The sequence below is a fragment of the Acinonyx jubatus genome, chromosome B4 (genome assembly GCF_027475565.1).
Source record: "Acinonyx jubatus isolate Ajub_Pintada_27869175 chromosome B4, VMU_Ajub_asm_v1.0, whole genome shotgun sequence".
NCBI lineage: Eukaryota > Metazoa > Chordata > Mammalia > Carnivora > Felidae > Acinonyx > Acinonyx jubatus.
Window position 1 is genome coordinate 6,123,430 of NC_069387.1, and position 19,790 is coordinate 6,143,219.

A 19,790-nucleotide genomic window follows, 5' to 3' on the forward strand; every position below is an offset into this window, starting at 1 on the left:
TCTACAATTTCCACAAAGGGAGCAGAAGAGAATAGTCACTTCATAGCATGCATTAATGACCAGACATCAAAATAAGGCGATTAAGCAAGATTTCTGGGTCAGAAAAAAAACAAAATAAATAAAAAAATAAATGAGGCTTTCTGGGTTTTTAAAGACACAAATCTGAAGACGGTTGAAGCCACAAGCGGGTGCCGACTTCAGTCAGAAGCGCTGATGTTTTGTGAGTTCACTTAAAGAATAAACATGGCTTGGATCACCAACCAGCCTCTGTAGCTACGTGATTAGATTGGGTATTTATCGTCCCTCGGAGTGAAATGTTACTAAATAGACTGTGCTTTGTGATTTCACCTTCATTCGACTGGAAGGGCTAATTTGCACTATTTAAAGGCAAATTTCTTTCTTTCGTCGTGGGACTTACAGTCACCCAAATGAAGGGGCAAGGCTGTGACACAAAACGGGAGGCTACTGGAAAAATGAAGGACATCGGTGGGGGTGGGGAGCTCAGGGAGAGGCAGAGTCCTCTAGGGACACAACGCTAGATTCTCCTTCTTCGGCTGTGTACTTTTGGGGACACTGAAAGGGAATGTTTCACTGCTTTTCAGTACTTTGCTGTGAACACGCTGGATTTAAGTCAGGCAGGCACATAGACAGTGGGCACTGGAATATATAAATCTGGAGCACCGAGGTGAGTTTAGGGTCAGAAATCTTGAGGGTAGGGGCGCCTGGGTGGCTCGGTTGGTTAAGCGCCAACTTTGGCTCAGGTCACGATCTTGTGGTTCGTGGGTTCGAGCCCCTCATCGGGCTCCGTGCTGACAGCTCGGAGAACCTGGACCCAGCTTCGCATTCTGTGTCTCTCTCCCCCATTTGCTCGCTGTCTCTCAAAAATGAATAAATGTTAAAAAAATTTTTTTTAAAGAAATATTGAGTCTTAAGAGTGAACATAGGGACGCATTTCCAGCCAAGGGGCTGGATGGAGACACCTGGGGTTGAGGGTATAGGCAGAGAAAAGAAGACAGTGGGATCAGAGCCTGGCTGCTCACCGACACCTCTATCCCCTACGTGAGGAAGACCCAGTGAGAGAACAGAATAGCGAGTTAATGTGGCTGGAGATGCGTGTCCTACAAGGCAGGAGCCACTGTATCACGTGTCGCTGAAATTTGGAGTGCAGTTGGATTTGTCCACATGGAGGTCGTTGCAAAATATCTCTTTCACGTAAAATGTGTAATACCCTCAAAACACTTGTTGGCTACGTTCGATACATGCTTGCTCAGTGAGTAGACGGATAGAAGCATGGATGAGGAATACAGAAAAGGCAACATTTCTAAGCCCAACTCTTGGTTCTGCCAGTGATTCACTGTTTAGTCTTGGATTCACTTCGGTTGTGAGCCCCTCGTCGCCGAACGTTCTTTAACCTAGCGTGTTAGTCTGGGTCCCCCAGGGAAACAGAACAAATGGAGATAGAGATTTATTATAAGGAACTGGCTCACATAATTACACAACCTGGCAAAGACCCAAGATCTACAGGTGGGTCTGTAGGCTGGAGACTCAGGAGAGCGGAGAGTATTGTTTCATAGTTCAAAACCCAGCACACTCAAGACCCAGGAAGAGCCAATGTTTCAATCTGAGTCCGAAAGTGGGGGGGGGGGGGAGCCAGGATCACAGTTTGAAAGCCATCAGGCAGAAAGGATGCTCTTTAACTTGGGTTGAGAACAGCCTTTTTTGTTCAGCTCAGGCCTTCAGCTGATTGAACAAGGCCCACCCACAGTAGGGACAGCAATCCGCCTCACTCTGTGTACTGATTCACACGTTCATCTCATCCCAACGAACACACCCGGAGTCATGTGAGATCAACTCTCTGAGCAATCTGTGACCCCATCAACACATAAAGTTTAGTCACACGTGGGCGTAGATAAGTCCCTGTCTGGGATCGTGGGTTAAAAAGTCCCCTCCACCTCACAGAGTTCATAACTCTAGGATTTATACGATAACACACGAGCAGAGCAAAGACTTTGGAAGAACTGACTGAACAATAATACCGTCTCTGTTACAACAGCATTAAATATCAGTACGGCACAGACAGAGGCTGGCGGGGTGTCTGCGTGTTCCTTTGCTAAAGTCAGAGCTGTTAGAGCCCGAGGGTTCCACCTGACGGGGGAGACTGTTTTTCTATTCTTTGGTTTTGTTTTCCCCTTTCTCTGACATGGGTCCCCTGAAGTGGGGTACTTGATGGCACCGAAAGGACCTGGGGTGCCCGAAGCGTTCTAAATGAGGGAGGTGAGCAAAGCGAGGGCCGCTCTTGGAAAGAGCTGGGCCGCAGGCAGAGAGGACGCCTCTCTTGGCTGTCTGTTTGGCCCTTGACTTCTGATGCTCATCTCCCCGGCCTCTTTACTCCCTCTCTTCCTCTCTGGGTCTCCCGCGCTCGCTCAGACCACACACAGGTGCAGACGCTAACAGACACCCATAGGTGGCAGCAACCTTCTGAGACAGCAGCGGCCCTAGATGGATTTCTCCCTTTCACGCGCATCCTCAGCAGCCCTGGGTTTGGTGTGGATCAGGCGGTGGGTGAACGCTCCTCTCCAGAGCTGGGGAGTGGTGCCGTCCTCATGCACATTAAAATGTTTGTCGCCCGAAATGAACCTAAGGCCCAGGTGGAGGTGAAGGACGAGAGCAATTGGATCCCTTGTCTGCGATTGCTGCTTCCAATACGTGCCCAGCTCTTCCCGTTTCCCCGCCGCTGAAAGACTGGGAGCAGAACGAGGCAATCCGCTACGGGCTGTAATCAGTCAAGTGCAGATGTCCCCGTAGATGTAGCCCCCCTACATCTGAAATAAAGATAATTTACGCAGAGTAAACAGAACAGGGAGCCCATTTGCCCCAATCCGGATGGCTTCGCCTGAGAGAAGCGGGTCACAGGGGTGGATGCCTGCGAAGGTTCAATAGCGTCTCATCAAAATATGGCACGGATGTCAATGCCACGAAGCCCGTCTTTTCCGAATTTACTCCCGCTGTCTCTGAAGAGCCCTGCAGGAGGCAGGAGTGGCTGGAAGGCCGAAGAAAACTCGTCCACCCCGGGGGGACACCCGCAACTGTCCCGGACATTTGCTCAAGCGTTTCACCGACTTGAGCAAGCCAGGAAACTAGAGCGAGGGTTTTTCACCGAAAGCCAGGTGGCATCTTGGGTGGCGCCCTGCGGCATTCAAGGTCAGGCTCAGGGACAGAACAGCAGGCTCAGGCCAACACGCACGGCTCCCTCGACTCTTGGTGTGGGTGTTTCTCCCAAGTATTTCATACTTATTTTTGAATGGGTAATTCACACGCATAGCTTAAACAACTAAAAATGTAGCGTGGGCACGTGGGTGGCTCAGTTGGTAAGGACCCCACTCCTGATTTCCGCTCAGGTCATGATCTTATGGTTCCTGGGATCGAGCCCCACATCGGGGTCCCTGCTGACAGTGCTTGGGATTCTCTCTCTCCCTCCTTTCTGCCCCTCCCCCACTCTCTTTCAAACACACACACACACACACACACACACACTGCAAAGACTCCTTCAAACACCTGCTACCCCCATTTCCAGGTTACCGCTGCCATGAATTTATGATGTATCCTTCCAGAGTAGGAATGCATGCATACAAATAAAGGCAGATATGTATCCTTATTTTCTCCCTCTTAAACACCAAAGGGAACACAGCGTTCTTCATCTTGCTACTTCAAATAACACTACAGCTTGGAGATCTTCCCATATCAATATCTAGAAAGTTCCCTCACTCTGGTTTACCTCTGCACAAAAGCCTCCGATTCCCTTAAATTAAATTATACCCCATATTTTATTAACCACTTCGCCCTTCATAGATATTTTGGTTATTTCCGATCGTCTGTCATTACAGACAGTCCTATAATTAAAAATCCCGTACTACGTCTTTTCAGGATCCATCAGGACATCTGAGTCTAAGAGCAGACGTCTTCTGCCTCGTCCTGCTCGTGAGCTGAAATGTTTGCGTCCTTCCAGACTTATGTTGAAATCCTAGCCCCCTAGTCGGGTATTTGGAGGTGAGACCTTTGGGGGTGATTAAGTCAGGAAGGCAGACCCCCCCCCCCCAATGAATAGATGAGTGCCTTTATGAAGGGGACCCAGAGAGCTTGCCTCTTGCTCGCACACAGTGAGAAAACAGCCGTCAGTGAGTCAGGAAGCCAGTCCTCACTAGACACAGAGAGTGCTGGTGTCTTCATCGCGGACTTGCCGCCTCCAGAACCATGAGAAACAAATTCTGTTGACAAGCTGACAAGCCATGCAGTCTGTGGTGTTCTATTCCCGCAGCCCGGATGGACTGAGACAGCCCTTTATTCATGTCGCAAGGCTTTCTTCACTTGTATCTTGCCCATTTTGTGTTAGGTGTATTCCTACATTATCTTTGCATTAATGTTGTAAAAGGGCACTCGGCTTTCATTATATCTGCCCGCTGGCGACTGTTAATACAGATGAAAGCCATTGATTTCTAGATAATTTTGTACTTTGATACTTCAGTCATTCTCATAGTTCTTTAACTCGATTAATTGGCACACTTCTGTTTGCCAAATATTCGGGTTTACTGTCTTCTGCATATAATGATAGTTTTAACGTTTTTTTTTCCATTTTTAAATCTGAATTTTCTTTTGTCAAATTTCGTATGTAATTCTGGAGTGAAATATTAAATAACGGTATTAGTGGACATCGTTGACTTGATTTGGGTATTTAGTGGAAATGCTTCTAGACCTGGCTTTTGAACTGAGATACACGTATTTGATCATGTTAAAAAGTAATGTCCTTATATTCTAACTTTGTTATTTTCATCAAGAATGGCTATTGAATTTTTTAGATGCTTTTTGTGAAATGATGTCAATAATCATGTGAGTTTTCTGTTAATGTAATAAATTATGTTAGATTTTCTACTATTGACTCTTCCCTGAAATTCTAGCCCTACTGTGATCATAATTCCTTCAATGTGTGGCTGAAGGCTGTTTGTTAGTATTTTATTTATGGTTTGGGAATGGCTATTCATAAGTAAGGTTTATAAGTGGGATGTTTAAAAATGTTATCGTATGTTCATGTTAATATTCTATTTGCTTTAAAAACTAATTTGGAGATGGGAATGCAAGCTGGTGCAGCCGCTCTGGAAAACAGGATGGAGGTTCTTCAAAAAACTAAAAATAGAACTACCCTACGACCCAGCAATTGCACTACTAGGGATTTATCCACAGATACAGGTGTGCTGTTTCGAAGGGACGCATGCACCCCCATGTTTATAGCGGGAAGATCAACAATAGTCAAAGTATGGAAAGAGCCCCAATGTCCATCGACGGATGAATGGATAAAGAAGATGTGGTATATATATATACATATATACAACGGAGTATTACTTGGCAATCAAAAAGAATGAAATCTTGCCATTTGCAACTACGTGGATGGAACTGGAGGGTATTAACGCTAAGTGAAATTAGTCAGTCAGAGAAAGATAAAAATCATATGACTTCACTCCTATGAGGACTTTAAGAGACAAAACAGATGAACATAAGGGAAGGGAAATAAAAATGATATAAACACAGGGAGGGGGACAAAACAGAAGAGACTCATAAACATGGAGAACAAACTGAGGGTTATGGGAGGGGTTGTGGGAGGGGGGTGGGCTAAATGGGTCAGGGGCACTAAGGAATCTACTCCTGAAATCATTGTTGCACTCTATGCTAACTAATTTGGGTGTAAATTTAAAAAATAAAAAAAGAATAATAATAATTTGGAGAGTTTTTATATTTCTATATATAAAGTCTATATATAGACTCTATTTCTATAGAGTTGTTATATTTCTATAACATTGAAATTATCAGTTCCTTAATTTTGGTAGAATTTCCCTGTGAAGCTATCCGGCTCTTTGTCATGTCTCTGATTGTTCTATGGAAATAAGCCACGTTAGACTTTTTTTCTCTATTTTGTCTGGTGTCAGCTTTGGCAAATTCCATTTCCCTGGAAAATTAGCTACTTCCTCCAGGTATGCAAATAGTTTCCAGAGTTGAGCAAAGTGGTCTCATGTTATTCTTCTAATGTTCTCTATTCTTACGTTCTCTCTTCTGTTTCTTATTTTTTATAGGGAATTTTTGCCCTTTATAAAGGTAAGGGTAGTTTTTCTTTGTAGTTTTCACCCAGTAGTTTATCAGTTTTTCCTAAAAACAGTTTTTGAATTTTCTTATTAGTGCCAGTGTTTTTTTTTCTGTTTGATAATTCATTACATTCTTTATGAGCCTTTAGTAGCCTTTGTCTTTATGAAAGCGTAGCATTTAGGACCTTGCCTAATTTTTTGAGTAAGATACAAAGTGTCTTTCATCATTTTTGACATATGTTTTTCATGTTATGAAGACTTCATTGTGTGCTTCAGCTACACCCCAATACATTCCCACATATGCTGTTTTTGTTATAACTCTGTTTCAGACTAGCGCCATTCAATGGGACTTTCCGTATTTGCGCTGTCCAGTATGAGAGCTCCTGGCCACCTGTAGCTATCAAGTCCTTGAAATGTGACTAGCGTGTACGGGAGAGGAACTCAGTTTTGAATTTAATTAAGTTAATATTAGGCAGCCACACATGACTACTGTCAACCATATTACAGCATATCTGGACATTTTGTAATTTTCGTGTGTATCTCCCCTTTATCCAGGAATTATTGAAGAGATGGGATTTTTAAAAAAACAATATTCTCAGGCTTAAAGACCTTTTAGTTACCCAATGTTATTAGCTGCTAGGATTCCTGCACTATGATCAGAAAACATTGCTCGCACTCTCGGTAGTTTAGAGCACTTATTTAGAATTTCTTTGTGACCCAACGTCTAGTCTATTTTCATGAGCGGGGCCAGGGCCATTTTAAACAAGCATTAATTCTCTATTTTCAGGATAGAAGGTCAGATATATATCAATCAATCAGATAACGTTATTTAAAATTTCCATATTCATCATTTTGTTTGTACTCATCGGCCTTGACTGAAAGGAATGAGTTAAGATTTCTTCCTACTAGTCTGCGTCTGTTTACTTTTCTTTGCATCTCGTTTCATCTTTTTCATGAACGTAGCTGCTACTATATGTTTAGTGCAGGGTAATAAGTTTTCACTGTGATTTTACAAGCGAGAGTTAGAAGGTGTCTTTCTTTGTCTTATTCTGGATCGAATCCCACCTCGTCTGATATGAGCGCTTATGACCCTGCCTGCTTTTCATTGACACGTAACTGATCGATCCCTACCCAGACTTTTATCTTTTTTCCTAACTGAAGCAGAGTTGACTCTCTACCCTTACTTTTCTGTTCATGCTTTTCTTAAAGAACGTCACTTTCATCTAGCAGAGAGTTGAGTTGCTTTTGTGATCCCACCTACAGCGTTTTATATTAATAGATAAGTTGAACTCTTTTATATTTATTAATATGATAGATGCATTTGGCTTTAGTTCCACCTATTATTTTATGCCTGTGAGTTCTAAAAGGTCTTTTACTATGAGGTCTGTTCACTCCACTGTGTGAGTAGCACCTTCCACCACAGAGATGTAAACAATTTGTTGTTGTTGTTTCCACGGCTGGTTACCTTTATAATTATGTTGGTATATTAAGGAGATCTCTGTGCTGTCCTTGACTGTTATCTCCTCTCCACTCTTCACGACCCAATTGCAGTTAATAATACCACCCTCCTTAGTGCTTAACCCTGAACGATGAAGCATGCTACTGCTTCTATTTCCTGGTTTGTGAGTTTCAAGCAGTCTCTCCGATTGAAGGCTGATCACAGATGAGGCGGCGAGTAAACCAGCTCCACCTCTCCCGTTGTGGTCAACACTTGGTCCTCGTCTGGGCACAGAACAGTTACATTGATCCTGTCCCACTGACCCACTGTGTTCATGGCATCCTTACAGTTATATATGCTCACACGTGACCTTGAGAGCTTTCACTGCAATCTCTTAGCTAAATGAGGTTCATCCCTCAGTTATCTCAACACAGGGGTATGGAAGCACACTGATCTGAGTTTTGGCATGCTCACAACGGGTGGCCTGTGTTCTTTATAGGAGAAGAAGGGCTTGGCCTGGTGTGAACCCTTGGCTCACAATTTTTTTTCTTCTGTGTCTCCTGAGTCTTCTGTGTCTCCATGGACAATCAGTATTCTGATATCTGAAGTCAGAACCACTTCTCGTCCCTTTTTAGTGACCATATTTTACCTGGGTACCCAAAGTTTTCTTCTTTACAAACCATTTCTAAAGTTCGATAAGTGTACTAGATTATACTTTCATGCCAGCTGTTTTCAGTCCGTATTTTCTGGCTCACATTATGCCCACTCAGTATACAGACTTCTACCTTTCATTTTCCTTAAATTCTATCTTTGCATATCTTTTCTATCCAATTCCTCTTTGTTAGCTCTGCTTCTCTTATCATCTGTGTCTGTCATCTTCTCTCTAATGCTTTAAAAATACTTGTTACCATCTTATTTTATTCCATTTTTCCCAGTTCTTTAGGAATCTCTTCAGGTATTTCTTTGGGTTCCTTAGGACCTTTTCTATCTTCTCTCTTGTGATCTTCAGATGTCCTTTTCATTTCTAGAATGCTTTTGTTCCTCTTCTCTTTCTTTTCTGAGCTGTGTCCATGTTCTACGACCCACAGTTGTTTTGCTATAGTCTCCCCTAGCTCTTGAGTGTCTACTTTGTGTTCTTCCTTCTTAAAAGCAATTGCTTCATTAAGCTGTTTAAAATCACAGTATTATTTACCTTTGTTCAGTAGCACCATTATTATGACGAAAATTCAGTGTCAGTTGGAAAGCTGTGAAGATCTTTTCCATTCTTTTATTTACAATACTTTTTTCTTACTGACCATGAAAAAGTGGGCTTTTTGTCTGCTTCTGATTCTGTGTCTCCCACGCTCTCTGCCCCTCCCCCACTCATGCTCTGTCTCTCTCGCTCTCAAAAATGAATAAATGTTAAAAAAAATTAAATATAAAAAAGTGGGCTTTTTGTGACCCAGCTATCAGCATAATATTCCTAGAAGTAGAAATGGAACAGGATCATTTTCCAGACTTCACAACAGAGGGCTTGCTTCTTCACAACGTCAACACTGACTGCTTTCATTGAATCGTGTCTTTCCATGTGAATTTGAATTTCCATCTCTCCTCTGCACATCTGAACCAGACTGAACCCATCATGCTTTCTGCCACCAACTGCCCTCATATAAGCTGGTACAATACACCCATTTTCGCAAACAAGAGACACAGCTCTTGCCCTAACTACCAGTAACTGTCTTTTGGGTGGTTCTTCCTCAGATTTGCTTCTTTGGGTTCCACTCACCACCCCTGAGCTTCTGATTTTCATTTCCTCCCATCTGCCTCTGCCTAATTCTGGGCTTTTGGAAGTCCTCGAAGAATTTTGAAACCTGAAGGTGACCTGACTTCTAAATTCCATGGACAATTGAATTTGCAGGACTTAAAAAATTCTAATGTTTCTTGTTTGCTCTTCCAGGAGAAAAACACTGATCTTCAGTCATGTTCATGAGAAAGTCTCTCCCGAGTTTTTAATGGATTCCATCAAATTCCATTCCATTCTGATTCCATCATCCTGTCTTTTCCTGTCCCCATTTTTTTTTTTTTTTTTTACTCATCCATAGGCAACTTTTTCACTGCCATATGACTACCATGGACAAGCGCTTTAACGTGCCTGGCATGGATGAGCCTGTAAGCCTCTACCATCCAAAAACCACGTCTCACTGTCACTTTTGCGCTTCGATTTATTTTCCAACTTGAAATGTTTTCTCCCCATCCCCTTTCTTAGTTTATCAAAAAGTTTGGAAATCCACAATATATAGACTGTATATTAACTAAGTTATCATCATGTTTATTGTTCATAATCAGCACCCGATACCGACCTCAGTTCACTGATTATATCCCAATAGCCATTAAATAGTATTCAGTGTACAGGTAATGATTTCAGGGAAGTTTACGGTCTGCTGAAATCCCCCGCTTCTTTCTGTCGTCAATTGACTGAACACAGATAATGAAATAAAAAAATAACGGGCAGCCATGAAGGTTGGTGGAAAGCAATGTACCGGTCAGTGGCTGTGTTTACCAAAACAGCCAAGAAGACCGCAAGCCACTGGAGCTGTGGTTTCAGCTCTCACTTCCTGGGTGTCCTCACACGGCTTGTCTGCCCTCCGACTCGCGGCGTCCTCTTCTATGAAAGGAAGGGGCTGGTGTTCTCCAGTTCCCCCGCTGACCTCAACAAGTGTCCACCACGGGCTAATGCTTCGGTAGCCCGGCACAGACTCGGGGCTTACCTGCCAGCACAACAGAGAAACTCCACAACTCCATCCTCTACCCCCACGCTGATGCCTTCCCTGGCTCCCATCTCCAGTAGCTGGCCCCTCCACCAACGCCCACTTTCGTCCCGTCTCCACCGGCAATTAATGCTGCCTTAAGACCGCCTCTCTGATTCCAGTGTCACTTCACGCCAGGCCCTATTCTCTGGATTTTGTTTGAACCCACACACGGCAGCTACCCTAAACCCACTCTCATATGAAGCCTCCATTCCCAGAGCAGGAGTCCAGGTGAGCAGCCGGCTGCCCCGTGTTTCCCTGCCTAGGTAGCAGCCCTGAGTCTGTAAATATACAGACATTTTCACTAGCTGTGTCTCCACATTTAACCAATGTTTCACAAGTGTTGCAGATGGCATTTCCAGGGAGGACAATGCTGCTTTTCTTCTGGTTCGAATTCATTCTTATTTAAACAATGCTTTTGGAGACAAACTAATTTTTACTCTCATGTTTTATGTTTAATTCTATAGAATGGCATATCAAATAGCTTCTAGAGAGCCCTCTGTCTTGCCCTGTCTCTCTCTCTCTCTCTCTCTCTCTCTCTCTCCCTTTCTTTCTCTCTCTCTCTCTCTCTCACACACACACACACACACACACACACACACACACAATGTACACACCTCTCAGGAAACGGAAACTTGCCTCCACTCAGGATCTTGAAACAAAGCTCTAAGATTTAAATAGTTTTTGCTACTCAGATTTTCAACACCAGGAAATGAGTACAGGAGGCCCCCCTCAATTTTGGTTTTCAAATCCAGACTGTGAATGAGTGGAAGCCAATCCTCCTTGAATACAATTCTTGGAAGTTAGAAATCTCAATTGTGGTTGTTCCCCACGAAAAAGGTTCGGAGGTGGTCGGTAAGTAGTTTGTCTCCGCGGCAACCAGAGGAGCTGAATTCATTTTTCCTGATAGATTCTGTCTTTTTTTTGTACCTCACATGTAAAATAAAGTTAAAGGGAGATATCTCAACATCCTAGTCATTTCCTGTGTTAGTATTAGGACAGGGACTCCCCTATTGGGGGGAGGGGGGCATTGCTTGGCTTTTAAAACGCGGTCCATCTGAGTTTCTAGAGGGTGGTTACTCTGTGCCCAACTCAACTTCTCCCTGGCTAGCTATCTGACTTCATGCAGATTAGTCTCCTAATTCCTTTGCCTCTGATTTCCTTCACAGGTAAAGATTTAAGGCAATTCTACCTCCAGAAAAGTCAAGAGGATACATCAGAGAAGGTGAGAAATTGCCTACTGGCATGGAACACATAGGAAGAGCTCGCAACATTAATCTTTCTGCTTTCTCTTTTCCTCAATAGAGTTTCTGGCTGTAGCTGGTTGTTGCTGTTCTTACCTCTTGGTTCCCAAAGGAGAGGCGTGTGTGTCCTAGTCTCTTGGTAATGGACCCAGAATTCCAGCCAAAACATCATACGAACTGAAAACTGAGGTATGGCTGAAGATTCACCTCTCCTTCTCCGCCCAACCAACTCAGCAGTCCTGGTCGGACACCTCAACCATCCGAAGAGAACCGTGTCAATATTAGCGGCTCAGTCTTAGGATATTGTGGGGTTCATCTTTTTTTCTTCCTCAGTCGCCTCTTGTTTTCTCCCTACAACAGGAGGACTTTGGTTGCTTGATTTAGTTACGCAAGCAATAAGCACGCATTGCAAAATAAATGCTCGTTGCCAAAAAGCAAGCAGATGTAACAAAAAAACAGAGACAAGGGATGGAAGGAGTGTGGGGGAGGAAAGAAGGAAGGGTGGAAGAACAGGGGAAAAACAGAAAGGAAAGGGAAAGTAGAAATACTTGTCACCCCAGATAACATCATCAGTTGGCTTCTGAGTACAGACCATGTGAATTTTATCTTCTCTACATAAACTGGCGCATTTGCTCAGCAAATATTTGTTGAACACCGGCCATAAACCAGGTCTTTCTCCCACAGCTGCCATTAAGGGCCACCAGTCTACTAGTGTGACAGACAAACCCCCATCGGCAATACACATGGGAAGTTCGCTGAAAGAAGGGCCGAAGATGACAAGAGACACAACCCACGACAGACTTCCACCTCGGCCTTGACGGGGGAGGGCCGGGAGGCTTCCTGAAGGAGGTCACTTCTGAGCTGTAGGAGGTGAAAATGAATTAGTCGGGTAAGTGAGAGAAGGGGAAGGGGGGCTTTTCGGGAAGGCATTGAGAAGCAAACTCCAGAAGCATGCTCCCATCGAGAAGCATGGTCCCCCTCACGGAACTACCTTTCAGAGGGCTACTGTGTAGGCCAAAGAGGAGAGTTGTCGATAGAAGTAAGGCCAACAAGAAGTACAAGAGCAAGGTCATAAAGGAATTTGTCATCCTAAAGGTGTTGATTTTTTTCCCTCACCTGGAAGATAACACATAATGTACCAGAATTAGAATATTCTAGAATGTTCAGAATTCACGCAGAATATTCTAGAATATTCTAGAATGTTCAGAATTCACGTAGTTTTCACCATTGGTTTTGAGGTATCAACCCAATTCTATACAGACCTGCAAGGCATAAACACATACATGAGTCTATGTCTATTCTCTCTGTTAATGTGATGGGTTAAAGTTTCCAGCAAGCTCCAATTCTTTCTCTTGGGTCACTGCTTGCAGAGACCTGTCCATTACTAGTCTCGTGAACACGTTACCAATACGGCAATATGGACGGGCTCTGTTGTATCGAAAGGGGGTAGTACAGTATAGTGCTTAAGAGTTGGACTCTGGTGCCAGATGGGCCACATTCACATCCATTAGGCCGTGTGACCTTGAGGAAATGACGTAGCCTCCTCACACATCAGTCCTGCCAACGGTAAAACAAGAGGACACAGTCTTTCCCTCTTAATGTTGGAAGGTGGTAGGAAGGAAACTAATGTAAGGCACTTGGAACCAGGCCTGGCACACGGTACATGCCATATAAATGTTAACTGTATTTACCTCTTTCTCCCACTGTTTTTGCATCAAAGCTGCAAAATTCACCGCCTGAATCATCAGGAGAGTTTGATATGGCAAGATGCACGTACGGGGTGAACACCCACTAGTCTGAAATAATTTAGGGTGACTTGGAATTTCACCAGTGAAGTGGGCACAGGTGGCCTCAGGAGGTTCCTACCTCTGGAATGATGGCAGGGAGTGGATTCTTTTGGTGGGGATTCTACAGACGCCTCCCCCGGGGGCCCGGGATTTCTCTCTGCTCTCATCCCGTAGCTACAGTTGTCCCTGGCTTTCTGCCAGCTATTGAAATGGCTCCCCCTCCCTTCTGAGAGCTTTTACAGAAGACCACTCCATCACTCCGGAGCCCCTCTCACGGACTCATTCCCTTCAGTTTTGCCCGTGATGTACTTGCCTCCATTTTTCTTTGCTCTTCTCCACGCCCTGGTGACAACAATAGAATTACGGGGGAAACTGTCAAAATTAAACCCCACCTGTTGTGGGTCACCCTTACTTAGATTAAGTAGCTGATCCGGACTTTTGTTCATCTGTGGCTCTGAGTCCTCATAGACTGGCCTTGGCAACCTGAATGTTTTTCCCCTTTTCTTTTCCTTTCTTTTTTTTTTTCCAGTGCAGAATTCATGGACCACATTAAAATCAGATTTGTAATAGACAAAGTCACGCGTTGGCCGGTGCAGCGAAAGCATCCTCAACGTTCTCGTACATTTCCCCCTGTGGTTCTCTCCTCCGGCTTTCGAAGCAAGCTTTTCTTGGCCTGATCCCTGTAGCTTTCAGATCAAATAATGCCTTATTCACGTGAAACTCTATTGAATTATGGAGCTTCCAAGGTCATTTAGTGCCCTTCACCGCATGCCTGGGGGTAGCGAGGGGGAACAGGCTCGTCCTTTGTCATGTTGCACACCGCTTTTTCCGAAGAGCAGTGTTTTTTCCAAAACCTAAAAATAGGACAATCATACTTTATCTTAAGCTTTTATCAACCAAGATACAAGCCCTGAAATATCAATTAGAGTTAATGAATGCACTTAACAATGAAAAGGAAAACAACATTGCCAATTACACTTCTAATACCACCTTTAGTTAAAAATACAGGAACTCTTTAGCTGGGGTTGGATAGCAAGTGTCACTATACCTCTGTTCAGCAAGTAGATATTATTCCACCCAGTTCTTCCCTTCTGGTTCAGCAGAATTAAACACACACACACACACACACACACGAAAATAGGTTATTAATCCCTTCTGCAGAAGGACAATTTCGATTCTGTACCTTCAGGGACAAGATGCCCATCGGCTAGAGAATCAAGTTCAATTATTTTTTAGAAACTCAACACAACTTCTCCTCATCCTTCAAACTTCAACTTATGATGTCACTTTTCAACCAAACGTCTCTGACCTCAAGGTTAGATGATGTGCCTTAAATTGTAATCCTACGAAACCCCAAACTCTGCTTTTGTGAGATCAGTAAAATTGAATCAAACAATTTCAGTACTTACTTGTCTAATGTCCAGCTCACCAGTGCCTGGAGGAGGGCAACTCCTTACAGGTCTGCCCTCATCAAGTCGTGGCTGGACACACATAGCCCTTCACGAGCGGAGACATGAATGAAAGGTAATGACAGATCAGTAGTAGGAGTTTCAGAGTCACCACTGGGTAGTGGAAGATGACAGATTGCCATCTCCGAGAAACACGTAAGCTTTATCTGTAAGCATTTCTAGTTTTTTGGATTCCTAATGAGGACGGAGAGCTCTGAACTTCTAGCTCCGTCTGTTAAACAATTTCACACTCCTGTTCTCCCTTCCCGGAGGATGATCGCAAGGGAACACAAAGGGGGCCTGAGGAATTCTTCCCTTGACAGCATATCCTAAGAACCACATGCTGCCCTCCGAGACTACACTCTGCTAGAACGCGGCACACGTTTGCAATGGCTTTAAACCCCTGGGAGTGGCGCGTTGACTTAAAATGACAAACTTGGATCCTGAAGGATCTCAATCAGATCCTTGCTTCTTCCCAGAAAGCCCCGCTTCCTGTTGGATGTCTCTCCCCGGGCTTTCTTCCTGGCACAGAGATGTAGGCAGTCGCTGGGGAAGCATGTGTGAAATACTTCCCATGATAACCAATTGTGTTGGGGAAAATGAGGGTCAGGGGAGGCCTTACTGATTAGGTGACGTGTAGACAAAGAGCTGAAGGAATTGGAAGAAGGAACTCATGGAAATACCTAACTAAAAGAATGATGTAGGCTATAAAGCGTCTTATAGTTTATGGTAATCATTTAGTTATATGCCCCGAGAGGAAACTCACTAACTCAGTTAGTAGGATCTGCACGAAGGCTTTGGGTTAAGGACCCATTTCTCTCTTCGGACCTGTTCAGGTTTGTCTCCAGTAGGTTTGAACATGCTCAGCCTTGTGATGATGATGATGATGATGATGATGATTGATGATGAAGAAGACAGTTTGAGCTTCAAGCCAGGGTGTCCATGCCATGGAAAGGTTCTTAGGGGCACAAAGCAATGCCAGTCTTCCTAGATCCCAGGCAGGAGCAGGACGGCTGGCCCTAAATTGTGCCAGGGCATCCCTTGCAACTCTGCCTTATCGCTCAGAAAACCAAAAAGGGTTAATCCCACTTCCAACCCCTTTGGGTTTATATCCTGGAGACTGTTGGGGGAGGCTTTAAGGAAGGAGAAGGAGGGTCCGTAGGAATCAAGCTTTGCTGCATACGAGGAAATTCCGGGAGCTTCTAAGGCTTCAGGGCCAGGTTGGTCCCCACACTAATTAAAGCAGAATCTCCGAGGCTGAGACCCAGATATTAGGATTTTTCAAGTCTCTGCAGAAGAATCCAGAGGCTAGGAACAGTGGTGTGCTGGAGTCAACCCACACCAGCCCACGAGAGCGTATCACGTGTATCTCTTCCTGAGATAGGAGAAGGAACATAGCCGGCATCTGTCCTTCCTGGCACAGAGCTCCAAAAACTCTGGGAATTTTTTGAATAATAGGAGTAACTCTTGTTACTTATAACAAGCCCCTTGACAACATGCCTGAGTTTGTACTAATGAAATGACTCACAATGAGCCCTTCTATAGCTTCGAGGGAAGGGCTGGCCACACTAGAAAGACCAAGCATGGGCACAGAAGGTTGGAACTTTCAGCCACAACTCTGACGCTGGGAGAGGAAAGGGACTGGAGACCGAGTTCGGTCATGTGGCCAATGGTTTAATCCATCGTGCCTATATATGAATCCCCATGTAAAAGTCTGGACCCTGAGGCAGCAACTTGAGACCCTACTAGAACTTGCCCTACATACCTGTTCATTTGGCTCTTCATTTGTGTCCTATGTAATGAAATGGTAATCATTTCCTCAGGGGCATCCTGAGTTCGGTGTGGCATTCGCACCCATTCTGAAACCTGAGGGGATTGTGGGAAGGCCCACGTTTGTAGTCAGCCAGGCAGAGGGGCAGGGGATGCCTGAAATTTGTGGCTAGTGTTTGAAGTCGCGACGGCCTTGCGAAGGAGTCTGCCCTTAACCTGCAGGGTGTGCACCAGCAGGGAGGACATATCCTCCCTGTGTTTTTGAGAATTGGCTGCAAAAACTTGCCAGCACACCAGTTTTAGGGATCGGTAGCCTACCTCATTAGGGGCTAACGTACGAAATGCTGGAAAGAGCTGAGGAGGGTGTAGTCTTAACCCCTGGGATTTCCGGTTTCACGTATACCCATTGGGAAGACACGTGAGCGCGAGGCAACCCTTCCTTTCTCCAATCCCTCCATGCTCTCTCGCTTCCGTGTGAGTCACGCCCGACCTACTTATTACCCTGTCCTCTAGGCAGAATTCTACTTAAGAAGACAGTCCTGCCACATAATAAGCCATAAATACTTGTCCGTGCCAGCTTCTCGTGTGGCTTTGTTTTTCCCTCTGAATCATTCGGTTTCTTGTAGGTCTCTACAAGTGGATGGGTCCCGTTCACATCTTTGCCTCGGCTTGACTCAAAGTCCTGGCTGGGAACTCAGAGCGATGTACTCTCCCTTAAGACTTTAGCAACTTCGCTTAAACGTTAGATGCCTTCTGAGATTATTCATCCACCAGTGCGATTCCTACCAAGAACCCCCCTTTTCCCTTCTCTGCCCTCTCCTCTTTACACTTTGCTCTAATTTGCTTGCTCTGTCTTCCTTCCTGCCCCATAATTCACGCCAGAGCAGGAACACACACACGTCGTCCAGGAAATCACTGTTTGGGAAACCTCTGACCCTTTTCACATCCAGTTTTTCACCGGTCATTTAAAACAGAGGTTCACTTGTGCCCCGGCCATTCGAATGTAGGATTAAGTCGCATTCTTAAGGGATAAGGTTGAAATCGTGTGCGATATGTTGCAGGAATTGGCACACCTAAAGAAACAAATCACACTAAGGCTTAAATTGGAGTTTTGAAAGTGGGAAAATCAGGAACAACGGTTAGCAGACATGGAGGCTTAGAAATTCGGTTCGAGATAAAAGGGGACTTCGGGGGAATGGCCCGCTTACACACGCACGCACGGACCCCTTCTTTGTGACCGCTCATGTTGAGACTAAACTAAACCAGGTACGGAATGGTCTCAGCTTAAGTCTTAAAAATTTACTCGATATTCAATGTGGTCCTAGAGGTTGTACCTTTTCTCTCTTCTGTCTCTTCCCTCTCTACTGTGACATTAAATTAAGGTTAGTCTCAACCAGCCCTGTTGAATACAACTTTTTGTGGTGACAGAATAATAATCTGTGTTGTCCAGTCAGCAGTCGCTAGCAAGTACGTGAAATATGACTAGTGCGACTGTATTTTAACTTTGCTTAATTAATTTATATAGACCTATGTAGCTAATGGCTGCCATATTGGATACCTCGGGTGTAGAGAAACACGCACAAACAGGGATTTGAGGGACAAAGTGTGTGAGGTGTCACATTTCAGCTTGCTGGGGTTGCCATAACAAAGTACCACAAACTGTGTGGTTTAAACAAAAGAAATTTACCTCCTCATAGTTTTTTTTAATTTGTTTTAGCGTGTATGTATTTTTGAGAGACAGAGAGAGAGAAGAGCACAGGCAGGCAAGGGGCAGAGAGAGAGGGAGACACAGAATCTGAAGCAGGCTCCAGGCTCCGAGCTGTCAGCACAGAGACCAACACGGGGCTCGAACCCATGAACTGTGAGATCACGACCTGAGCCAAAGTCAGAGGCTCAATTGACTGAGTCACCCAAGTGTCCACCTTCTCACAGTTTTAAAGTCTAGAAGTCTGAGATCAAGGTGTTGCCAGGATTGGTTCCTTCCAAGGGTTGTGAGGGAAGGGTCTGTTTCAAGGCTCTTCTTGGCTTCTAGATGGCCATCTCCTCCTTGTGTTTTCACATTGTCTTCCCTTTGTACATGTCTGGATCCCGAGGAATCCTTTTATAAGGACACCAGTCATATTGGGTTAGGGTCCACCTTAATGACCTCATTTTAACTTAATTACCTCTGTAAAGACACTATCTCCAAATATGGTCACATGTGAAGCACTGGGGACAGATTTCAATACGTAAATTGGGGGACGGGGGTGGGGCAGAGACATAGTTCAACACATACTAGCATCTTCATTGACTTCTTGTGGGTCTTCTCTCCAGTTATAAAGTAAGATGAACAGAGCCTGCTCTCCCTCTTGCTTAGGTTAAAATGAAATTTATAGACGAAACAATTTTCTGTCATTAAAATTTCCTGATGGAGGCAGTCTGATAAACTTATTACTGTTTGGTTAAGCTTGTTCCCAATTTCTCCTAAGGGTTCCCATAAGAAAAGATCCATGTATAAAATATGTGGAGATTAAACCACACACTCCCGCACAACCAATGGATTAAAGAATAAATCAAAAGAGAAATTTGAAAATACCTTGTAACAAATAAAAACAGGAGCACGACATCTCAGAACTGATGAGATGTAGTAAAACCAGTTCTAAGAGGGAAGTGTATAGTGATAAACACCTACATTAAGAAAAAAGAGGGGCACCTGGGTGGCTCACTCAGTTAAGCGTCTGATTCCAGCTCAGGTCACGATCTCACGGTTTGTGGGTTCGAGCCCCGCATCGGGCTCTGCGCTGACAGCTCAGAGCCTGGAGTCTGCTTTGGATTCTGTGTCTCCGTCTGCCCCTCCCCTGCTCGTGCTCTGTCTCTCTGTCTCTCTGTCTGTCTCTCTCTCTTTCTCTCTCTCTCTCAAAAATAAAGATAAATTTTTAAAAAAAAATGAAAGAGAAAAAAGAAAGATCTCAAATAAACAACCTACCTTGACCATCAAGGAGCGAGTAGAAGGCAAACAACTTAAGCCCAAAGTTAGCAGAAGGAAGGAAATGACAAAGATCAGAGTGGAAATTAATGACACAGAGATTAGAGACTAGAAAGACAATGGAAAAGATCAATGAAACCAAAAATTTGCTTGCTGAAAAGATAGAGTTGACAAACCTTCAGTTAAACTAAGAGAAAAGAGAGAAGACTTACAAAATAAAAAAT

General features: G+C 44.2%; 1 long non-coding RNA gene across 1 annotated transcript; it reads right to left on the minus strand.

Moving 5' to 3' along the window:
• Positions 1–9,844: 9,844 nt before the first annotated feature.
• Positions 9,845–17,295, minus strand: LOC113603579 (uncharacterized). The gene is made up of 3 exons (XR_003425181.2): positions 13,796–17,295; positions 12,145–12,457; positions 9,845–11,947 (listed from the first exon to the last, which is right to left on the minus strand). It is a non-coding gene; the product is annotated as an uncharacterized LOC113603579 (long non-coding RNA).
• Positions 17,296–19,790: the final 2,495 nt, after the last annotated feature.